The following is a 10,560-nucleotide window of genomic DNA, read 5'->3' as shown; positions in this document are numbered from 1 at the left end:
AGAATCTTTACATCTGCTAAAAAACACCTCTGCTGCAATGTCTGAAATAAACCTGGTGTCCAGTTCAAGTAGTAAGGGGGATCTAACCCCCTGTTTTGTGCATTACAACCTGTATTTAGAATACTATTCTCTCTCTCCTGAGTCATGCTTATTAAAATTAGTGGGATGCTCACAATGAAGATCAGTAATAATTATTTTGCTCCTGTAATTGTGGGTTTTGTCACTGCATGGATTGCTCAGTGCCAAAAGTGCAAAATCCCCTTTTTAATTGAAAGAGATAATAAACAGATGTTTTTAGCTGACCTGCCAGTGAGGCTAGCAGGAGATGGAAGCTGCGCCTTTCTCTATCATTTTCACAGTCTGCCTGCAGACCCAAAGAACCCATGTGTTTCTAACCTTTATTCACACTTGGAACACTTTGCAAGTGCAGTGGCTGGATATTTTTTTCTGAACAAGGAGCAAGGAACCAGGAAGCTGAATATGGCTTTATTTCATACAGTCCATAGGCGTATCTTATTCACAGATGGAACCCAGACATTTGCTCTGGTGTTTGACTCACTAAAGGTATTTCAGGGGTGTATACAATCTGTAGCAAGGCCAAGGTTATCAACCTTATGTAAAGTGAAACTAAGTAATTCATTAAATAAATTAAATTGCTGAGGGAGGGGAGGATCTTCAATGAATTGAAGGCTTATTAAGGAAGATAAAGCAACTATACGGCTTAGAGTAATTATGTAGCTATGACTTAAAGATAGTGAACTCAGCTGCACAGAACAACCATATATTTGACCACATTCTTGTATGAAGGCAGATTATTTTATTCCTGGGCCACAAAGAAGTCTGAGAAGTAGATTCGTACAAATCTTTCCTTCATTCCGAGCTATGAAATACTGAATAAGTATTTGTCCTGCTAATCTCAAAGAAAGAGATACTGCTTTTTCCCATTCCTGCTTTTTACACGCTGCTTGCTGTTAGACATCTTTTGATTCACAAATCTTATTACAAAACAGTAAAAGCTGGCTTATCCTGCAATTTTTCCTTGATAATAATGAATATACTATCTATCCTTCGACTTCTGCAGGTCATCTGAAGGATACCAACATACAAAAGGGTCACAAGCTCACATCATTGTCATGTTTCACACGATCAATATGAAAACACTGTGAGAAGGATTTACAAATGTAAGTTCCATGGCAAACTTCCCTGGCTCAAGAATGATGTTAAGCATTGCAGGATGTGTGAACAGATCTAAACTGAGAGCAAGAAACAGGAAGGCAGAAGATGTGGGCTGCAAGGGTCAGGAAGGCTTTTGTGTGAACAGAAAATAAACTAGTACCATCTGAGCAGAAATGAAACAAAGCTTGTGAAGTAATGCAGAATGAGAACAGGGAGCGTTTGGAAAAACAAATTGTCTCCATAAGCAGCTGGATTCGCAAACCCTGACAACCTGTTTTTCTCTCCTGCTTGGATTTGCTTATGTCTAAACCCGCTTTTAAACCCTAAGTCTAGCCTTCTCGGTATGAAATATTCCAGCCACTCCAGAAACATCCAGGAACTCTCTTTAAAACTTCCTTCTTGCTTTGAAGTTGACTTAGACATTCAAAAGTGACTGGGACAGAGGGACTAAACGTACATTGCAAGAGTTTGATTTTTGTTAAGAAATCACAATCTAAATAAACTGGAGCTTAGAATAAGAGAATGAAAGTCTGTTTCTCCGGTATTGCAACTGTTTCTGCAGTTTTCTGGCAAGAGGTTGATTTATGCTTTCTATGCAGAGAGCTAGAAATGTGGCTCTGGTCAATTGCTGAAGTGCAGAAATATTCTGATATTCCTGTCCACACCCTGGCTGGTGCAGTAGGTATTATTTTATATTGCAATTTGGTAATATTAAGCTATTCTCTTTGCACAGAAGTCTCAGAGCACATGCAATCCCTGAATGAGGTTCCAGTTCCAATACCTCTTTACTGACACTAGAATATATGAATTAAAAAAGAATTGCAGGTTTTGTCGATCTCAGAAAAGGTGAAACGTTCACTCCTAGGTGAAATGTTCTGAAATTAGTTATTACAGAACAAAAGCAGAGCCACGGTTATCTGTTGTTCTCTACATGTATCCCTTTAAGCAATTATGGTACTTAAGCATAGGTTTTACTGAACATGCAATCCTGAGATTTTGTTCTTTGCTAGTAAGCGCTGTGGGTTTAGTAGTTCTGCATTGTTCTTCTAAGTGGTGCAGATATAATGGAACTCTGAACTATGTTTAAGATCTGTCCTAGTTGTTGCATTTTTTTCCCTTTTTCATTATTTCTGGACAACTGCAGTGACAGTATGAATGTGACGGCAACTGTAAATAGCCACTCAGGAAGAAGAAGGAGAATCTGTCTTTGGGTCTGCAGAAAAAGTCCTTGTGTCCACAGATAAGCAGCGAGCTGTCTGTTTCATCCTGTTCTGTCTCTCCAAAAATGCTCCTATGCTATACTCCAGTAACATTGTTGCCATGGCACCCATCAAAACCTAGATATGCTCTTGCTTTATGCAGCAAGATGCAAATTTTTACAAACAGGAGAATTTCTTTTCACGTCTCACTGCTATAGGTAAGAGACGACCCATGCCTCCAGACAAAGGCAATTTACTGAACACTCTGTCATTCCCATTCCTGTGTATGTGCTGTAGCTGACTTTTCTCACTTCAATCCACAAAGGGCATTTGCTGAATTTTCTGTATTTGCCTGTTTAATTTTCACAGTACAGACTCTGCTGCACATAAGATGTCATCTGTGTTCGACCACCCTTTAGAAAGGTGGGGAATTGTGTGGGAGCACGGGGAAAGGGGGAGTAGCTCATCTGCTGGTTTAAAGTCAGGGCACTACAGCAGTATGCACCAGCTGATGCTGTGGCTCCAGAGCTTCAAAGGAGAAAACTTGAACTGTTGTGTGAGCCCAGTTTTGTCCCTCTGCAGCAGGGATCAAGTCATTCACTGTACTCTGCCTGCACAGACACTGGTGTAAATGGCGACAAATGTCAGTGGGGTCTTGATCTGTACTACATATACATATCGTGCATACAGATGCATGCAGGGGCTTGTTGTGGAGGAGATTATATATCTGTATGCTTAGAAGTTATTGCACACAATAGCTACAGAGGGAGGAGAGACCAAGCTTGGAGCTCATGTTTGAAATGTTAGTCACATAATAAAAGGCTATTTAATCTTTTGAAACATGCATATTGAAGACCAGCACTGGGTTTTTACTTGTCCTTTGTGCTGGCTCAGCAGTTAGCTTTAGCAGAACAGCAGTTTCTTGACGTGGGGAATTCTCTGGAAAAAACAAAGGCAACCTAACCCCCCGTACACTGCAGTGTATGAGGCAAGAAGAGGGTAAAGGCTGCTGATGCATTTGCCTCTGTCGTTTTAGAATATGCTCCGTTTTGCTAGTGAATGATTTGTCCCAGGGACACACTATCTTCTAAATAAACCTTCAGTCTGGAAGGTATAAACATAAGGCAAATGATGAAGATCTGAAAAGTTAAGCTGGCAAGAAATATGTGTGTGCATGTGTATTTAAAGATTTGCTCAAGGAACACTACGAAATGGTGAATGCTTCACTGACATCAAGGAGAAGACTTCCTTCTCAGTAAGCAGTACTCCCCACAAAAGGTGAGGCAGAAGGATGAGGCTGGTTTGATTTCTGCAGATGCTAAATAAAAAGCGAACTTTCCAAACTTTCTGCTGCTGTTGGTAGGTTTGATATTCATTTGCTGAATCTCATAACTCAGTATTTGGGGGGGGGGGGGGGGGGGGGGAGAGAGAGAGAGAGAAGAGAATGACAATGAAGGTATCAAAACCACTCTGTGATCAGAGAACAAGATGATCTGGAATTAAGGCATTAGACAGAGACTAATGGAGAATCTGAGTACAGCTCCCTGCTTGCCACCACTTACCTGTGCTCATTGACAAATCAATCAGGAGATTCCCCCTGGAGCACCCAGAGTCCTGGTGTTCGCACCCATCTCACTAGTGCTGTGCCCCAGAGGAATACCCTGCTTGGTATCAGAGACCCAGTCCCAGGACAGCCAGGTGTCTGTGTTCCCCAGGTGTATAACAGAGGTGTCCCCATTTGAGTGGCTTGGATCTGTAAGCTGTCCAGGCAGAGGTGGCTGATGTTTCAGATCCAGTCCTTGTACAAGAGTAGTAACAGTTCAGTCACAAGAGTGGAATAAGTCTTGGCTAATTGTAAAAGAAACAGCTCCCTTTGCTGGAGAACCCCAAAACTTGTGACCAATGCAAGCCATGTCAGTAAGCCCTGCTGCAAACCTACTAACCCTGTCCCAACAAGCACTTCAAAGTTACACTACCCAGTCTTTTCCCCATATACTATTAGCAGCAATGATATTTTACAAGATCAGACACCAAAATACAAGCAGTTTCTACTGCATGTTACACTCAGACGTACACATTACACTTCAAACCTAGCTTATAAACTCTTTAAGGCTCATTTGCAAAAATACACCGGAAATTCTACTTAGTATAAGTGGATTTGTTTAGCTGAGATGAGATCTGCTTTGAGATCTTTTATCAGATACTATTGGTTTCATTAATAATCACTGAGATTCCTGAGGGAGTTCATAATCATTTTTAACAGATCATCATGCTGGGTGAGAAATTTGGAGTATTAACTTGCATGGGTGTACATACACAGCTGCATGCGTGCAAACAACGCTCTTAGGCTCTAATGGTATTAAACAGAAAGCTAAGTATGTGCATCATTGATGATAGAACAGAGGCCAAAGGTTAATACAAACATGTTTTACAGCTGCAAGAGCTAATTACTTAAGTTAAAGTGAATATAGTGTATATTGTTTGGGCCTAAGAAATCATGTGCAAGCATATTTGCATCTAATCATAAAGTATTTTAGTGCTTGTAATAGAACTCATTAAAAATAATGTTGGTTATTCTAAAATACAGTGCAGTAAGCTTGTTTTTTAACCATTCAGCAATTACAGAGACTTATGTGCCATCCTTTACAGCTCTGGTAGTATCAGTAATAGTAGTTTGTTTACTTACAAAGGTAATTATTTTATCTAAAAATACAAGATAGGCTTTTAATGTTATGTGACATCTTCTTTCAAAAGGTCTAACTAAAACAAACAACATATTGCTTTGACAGCTAAAGGTTTCTAAGAAGTTTTGTTCCTTCACAAAATCAAGAATTCTTTCCTAGTTTTTGTCCACTCAGAACATCAGTATAGGATCAAACACTTCTGAAAATCCTTTTCCCCAGAGCAATACCTTTGAAATCATAAGTTCTAATCATGTCATCAGAAGGTATTCTTATGAGGGAAAGTTTTCAGGACTGGAGAAGGTGAGTGAGAAAACCTAACTGGTCCTTCTGACAGTGGATTCAGGCACATTAAGAACTGTCAGCAAATTGAATTTTTCCTTTGATAAAACTACAAGGGCAATAATTTGCAGCCAGCCTGTGTGTGTGGATTTTGGGTTCTATAATTTACCTTTGCACCTGAAATCTACTACTAGTAGGGTTTTTAAGTTAAATTGCACAATCCTTATGCAGACAAATTTCCTACAGTAACTGTGTTTACATAATGACTGCAGAATTTTGTGCATAGCTCCTCATAAAGGTGATCACTCAACTCCTAGAATTGAACCAAAAGTGTTTATTACCTTGTAATAACAGGTGATAAATATCATCTTGAATTCAGATCATATGGTAAATGACCAGCCTCAAGTTCTTTAGCAGTGACATTCTGCTGTCTGAAGAATGAAGGAAGAATAACCATCTGTTATTAAGGGAATTTACTAGTAACATTTTCCCTCACTGGCTAAAGAAAATGATGTCTGAAGAAGCTGCTCTGCCAGCCTAATTAAACCAATACAGATTTTGTCAGCCTGCTTCAGCCCCCTTGCATAAGGAACTGCTTACTGAACATCTACTTGAAGCTCTTCTCTGACAACAAAGCTGTCTAAAAACTGCACCACAGGACTTGTGCTGAAAAGGCATATGTTACCTCACACCCTGACACAACACTGATATTTACAGTTTGAGCTCAAAATATGTATGTACATGTATAAATGCTGTAAAAACTATGGAGAAATCTTTGAAAGGATCTTTAAATGTGCATCTCTTGAAATTACTAGATCATGTACCAATCACCAAATGAGATCCACTAAGCTAAAGCTTAAGTGTCCTTCGTTACTTGACAATCTGCAGGACAATTAAGGCTGGCTTAATGGAATTAATTTTAAGTTCCCTAGTACTATCATTGTCGTGGTTTAAGCCCAGCCGGCAACCCAGAACCATGCAGCCGTTCGCTCACTCTCCCCCCTTTCCTCCCCCGGCTCCCGGAGGGATGGGGAGCAGAATTGAAAGAATGTAAATCCCATGGGTTGAGATAAGAACAGTCCAGTAACTAAGGTGTAACACAAAACCACTGCTGCTACCACCAATAATAATAATGATAAGGGAAATAACAAGGGAAGAGAATACAACTGCTCTCCATCTGTCAATTAATACCCAGCCAGACCCGAGCAGTGATCTACCCCTTCCAGGTAACTGCCCCCAGTTTATATAGTGGGCATGATGTGCTGTGGTATGGAATACCTCTTTGGCCAGTTTGGGTCAGGTGTCCTGTCTCTGCTTCCTCCTGGCTTCCCCTCCTCCCTGGCAGAGCATGAGGCTCAGAAAGTCCTTGGTCAGCATAAACATCACTGAGCAACAACTAAAAACATTGGTGTTATCAGTGTTCTTCTCAGGCTGAAAGTCAAAAACACAGCACTGAACCAGCTACTAAGAAGGAGAAAAATGACTGTTACTGCTGACCCCAGGACAATCATTCTAACCTAATGTGTGTTGGCTGGAATTCTTCATGGTTTAAGATTATTTTAATATCCCAAATGTAAGGTTAATAGGGTGTTTTCAGTGTAACCTCAGAGAAAGAGAGAGAAAGAACTCCGCAAGATGATTCTAGAAGAGTTGTAACTCAGCATAGCTTCCAGTATATTCCCACTTATGCTAGGATTGTTGCTGGAGCTAATGGGACTTGAGAACAGTTAGCACTGTTGAATCACAGTGGAGTCCAGAGAATTTCAGAAGAACCTTTCTCTAACAAAGCTGTGAAAGCTGAAGACTTGGCATGCTGAGAGGAACAACGATTCAGATTGCAAACCATACAACGTATTGCTGAATATTGATATGCTACAGAATTAAGACCATATACTTAACATTGTAGAAAGAATTGGAGTATTTCGAACGCTGCTCAGAAAGACAGAAATATCTTTTAGTACTCATAGAACAAGTCAATACCTATACAGTATTCTATCTCCTATGAAAAATCATTTGGAAACAGAACTGTCAATTCTTTGTGTGCTTACTCCAAATAAAGCCACAGAGAAAACCAGAGGATATTTTAGTAAGACAGCTGAATTATCCACCCTGCTTCTTCAGTATAACAGAAGACTAGGATTTAAGGCACATTAATCAGCATGCTATTGTATTGACCCTACTGGGTAGTGATTCTGCCTTGTGTACATACTGTGAGTTTCTGCAGCAAAAGAGAAGGGATTTACTGGAGGATGATTTTTTTCAGGAACAAGGTGATGATTTGAAAAATGATGATTATGTTGAATTCCATCTAGTTCTAGTTTGGCTTTTAGTTCAGATGGAGCCAGAGCAGGATTTAGCTGTGGAACTGGGAAAGCATAACATGATGACTGATGTTTGTGGAGGCACATAAGTGCTTAAGTTTTTTGTCTTTTTAATACGCTCTTTGTCCTTGAAAGTTACGTGCAGCTCAGTAGGAAATCTGGGTTCAGGCAGTTACCAGGATCAAACTCACTGCTGTATGATAGCTGTTTAAAACATGTGGTATGTTTCAGGATGGAATCTTTAAACAAAACAGTTCTAGCTTGTGGCTGTTGTTACACAGACTGTATGCAGATAAGTCACAAATAGCTAAGCATATGTGTGGTGCAAGGTTAAAACAATAACAAGCAGGTCGAATCATTCAAACACTGGAAATCACTTTGACTCCAGGCCAACAGCTTAGCTTGAGATGATATCAGTATGGGATAAAAAGAGGATAAACTAACAGGCTTAGCAGCCTGCTTGGAGTCAGCATATAGTATCTATACTTCCAGTAGGAGAGCAGATGGTCATATATTTAAGGAAGCACCAGACAAGGAGTCAGGACATCTGAATTCTATTCCTAGCTCTGCAGCAGTCTTCCTATGTCACCTTGGGGAGTCACTTTTTCCCCCTTTTTTCTTAATCTTTTAAGTAGTGGAAATAATATTTGCTTGTAATTTACTTTGCCCTGATAATATTACAGGGCAGTTGAGAGGCTAAACTGATGCTGAAAAAATGCTCTGAGGCTCTAAGAAGAATGTATGGAAGAACTGCAAAGTAAACTGGAAGAAAGGACACTGCATGGTTTCAGATGGCATGTTTGCGCCATACGTTTACAACCCTTCCTCTCCCTAGGATGTCCCATGTCTTTTTGCACAGTTTTCAAGGAGGGAATAAATGGATTAAACTGTCTTCCATGTTTGCTGGAAAGATAAGCAGCTGCCAGTAAGAACCTGACCAAAGAACAGACTTTATTACTGAGTCACTATGTATGCCTAAGAGGGCATTAGGCTTGTTGACATAAACTACTCATCCCAAGATATTTTTGCATTGGTGGCAGAATAATGTCTCTAATGGCTTTTATTCTGAATTCAGCAGTTCTGCTTGCAAGCTGAACGTTAAGTACTTAAGACATACTTAAGTATCGTCTTTTATGAACAAATCTGCTGAAGTTCCAAAACAAGTTCATTTTTTGAAATCAGTGAGAAATGTGCACAAGGCTTTCATCTGAAGCCCATTAAAGTCAACAAGACTTCAAAGGAATTTGAATCAAAGACCTAGAAAGCAACTGTCATTTCTTCTGAATCCTATGCCCATTAAGCAAAATGACCCAATCTATCTTCATCACTATTTGGCATCATAGGAGTGATGTTTTCACCACACAGTAGATAGCTTCTGCTTTCAGTGTGGAGATGTAAGCTTTAGGCTGGAGTTGAATTTTAGTGTGTATCACGATTTTCTCTATTTGTGCATATCCTTTTTGCAAGAGAAAAAGAAAATTAAGCCTTTTGGTTTTTTTCCTCTATGCTTCCATTTTTCTTATTCCTATATTCTGAGTCCCTGTAAAGGGATTGAACCCAAACTCAAAGACAGCTCTGGTAAAAGGGCACAGACAACACTACAGAAAACTTCAAAAGATTAGTCCACGTCATGGCAGTGGTGAAGACAAAGGAAGCAAAAGCAAAGGTTATCTGAGAAGATGTCGTGAGTGTCAATATGGAATATGGTCTTCCAACATGAGTTTGTTTTTCTGAGTCCTCACAAATGGATCTGTATGTAATCTGGACTTCCTTCAGCTTTTCTGGAAGTCACTGCAGGTGACTTCCTCTACATGGAGGGAAATAGTCAGTTTTCAGGTTCAGGCTGTTGAGCAGGTTATAGTGCATGGCAATAAGGTAAGAAAGGTGGTGAGATTTGTGAAGAAGAACATATTCTCTTGCATACAGCCTCCTTTAGTGAGAACACACCTTTCAGTTAAGCTGCTCTTTTATACTGAGACAGTTCTGCTGCCTGTTTCCTTGGTGAAAGACAGCCTTGGTAGTAATGTAAGAGGACTTCATACTTTGTTTTACAAAGATACTATAATTATAGTTAATGTCCATTGCACGTGTACACAAAGAAACTGACTTCCTGGACTCTACCCCAAATTCATGCCATTTTCTGCATTAAATCACCATGGGATAGCTTTAATCCAAGAGGGAAGCTGAAACAATTTCTCTCTGAAGAAATGTGCTATATGTCTAACTATAGCCTATTAAGCAGAAGTTCAACTGTTTACTCTTGATATATGAACTAAGCAAGAAATTAAATATTCAAACCAGTCCACTAACAAAACCACTCCTTATGACAGTGTAAAGTTGATAGCCAGAGACTCATCTGCTCCAACTGAAAGTGATTTAGATAAGACTCTGATGTCCCAAACTTTCCCGTTACAGGAATGAAGGTTGTTACTTTCATGTCCTTTTTTTGGCTAGATAAATGGCAGAACTGCACTTAAGAGGTGCAGAAGTGATCCACAAAGACACAAATGCAGGAAGGAACTTGAGCTGTTCTCAAGTTCTTCCCATCCCTATGATTTTTATAAGCTAATCTTCACTAGTTGTTGTGGACCTTGCAGGTAACATTTTCTCCAATGACTACCAAATCTGTCACGTAACATTTTCAAAGATTTGAAGGTGACATATAGAAAAATCTTCTTAGAAGTGCTTCAGTGAGAATGTGCTATTTGTACATATTATGTTTTGGGATGTGGAAGAGAGCTTGTAGAACCAAGAAAAAACAGAACTATTCAAAAGTTAAGTTAATGATTCAACAAGGGCAGGTTCCCTTCCAGGAGAAATCTGGTTATATATTATGATTGTACAAATAAAATGCTCAGTCCTTCTTATCTCTAGTCCCGCACTGTTGCATCTGGGTTCTGC

The sequence above is a fragment of the Pezoporus occidentalis genome, unplaced genomic scaffold, assembly GCF_034315485.1.
Source record: "Pezoporus occidentalis ecotype Australia unplaced genomic scaffold, CSIRO_AGI_Poc_V1 ctg66, whole genome shotgun sequence".
NCBI lineage: Eukaryota > Metazoa > Chordata > Aves > Psittaciformes > Psittacidae > Pezoporus > Pezoporus occidentalis.
Note: the sequence above shows the minus strand (reverse complement) of the source record.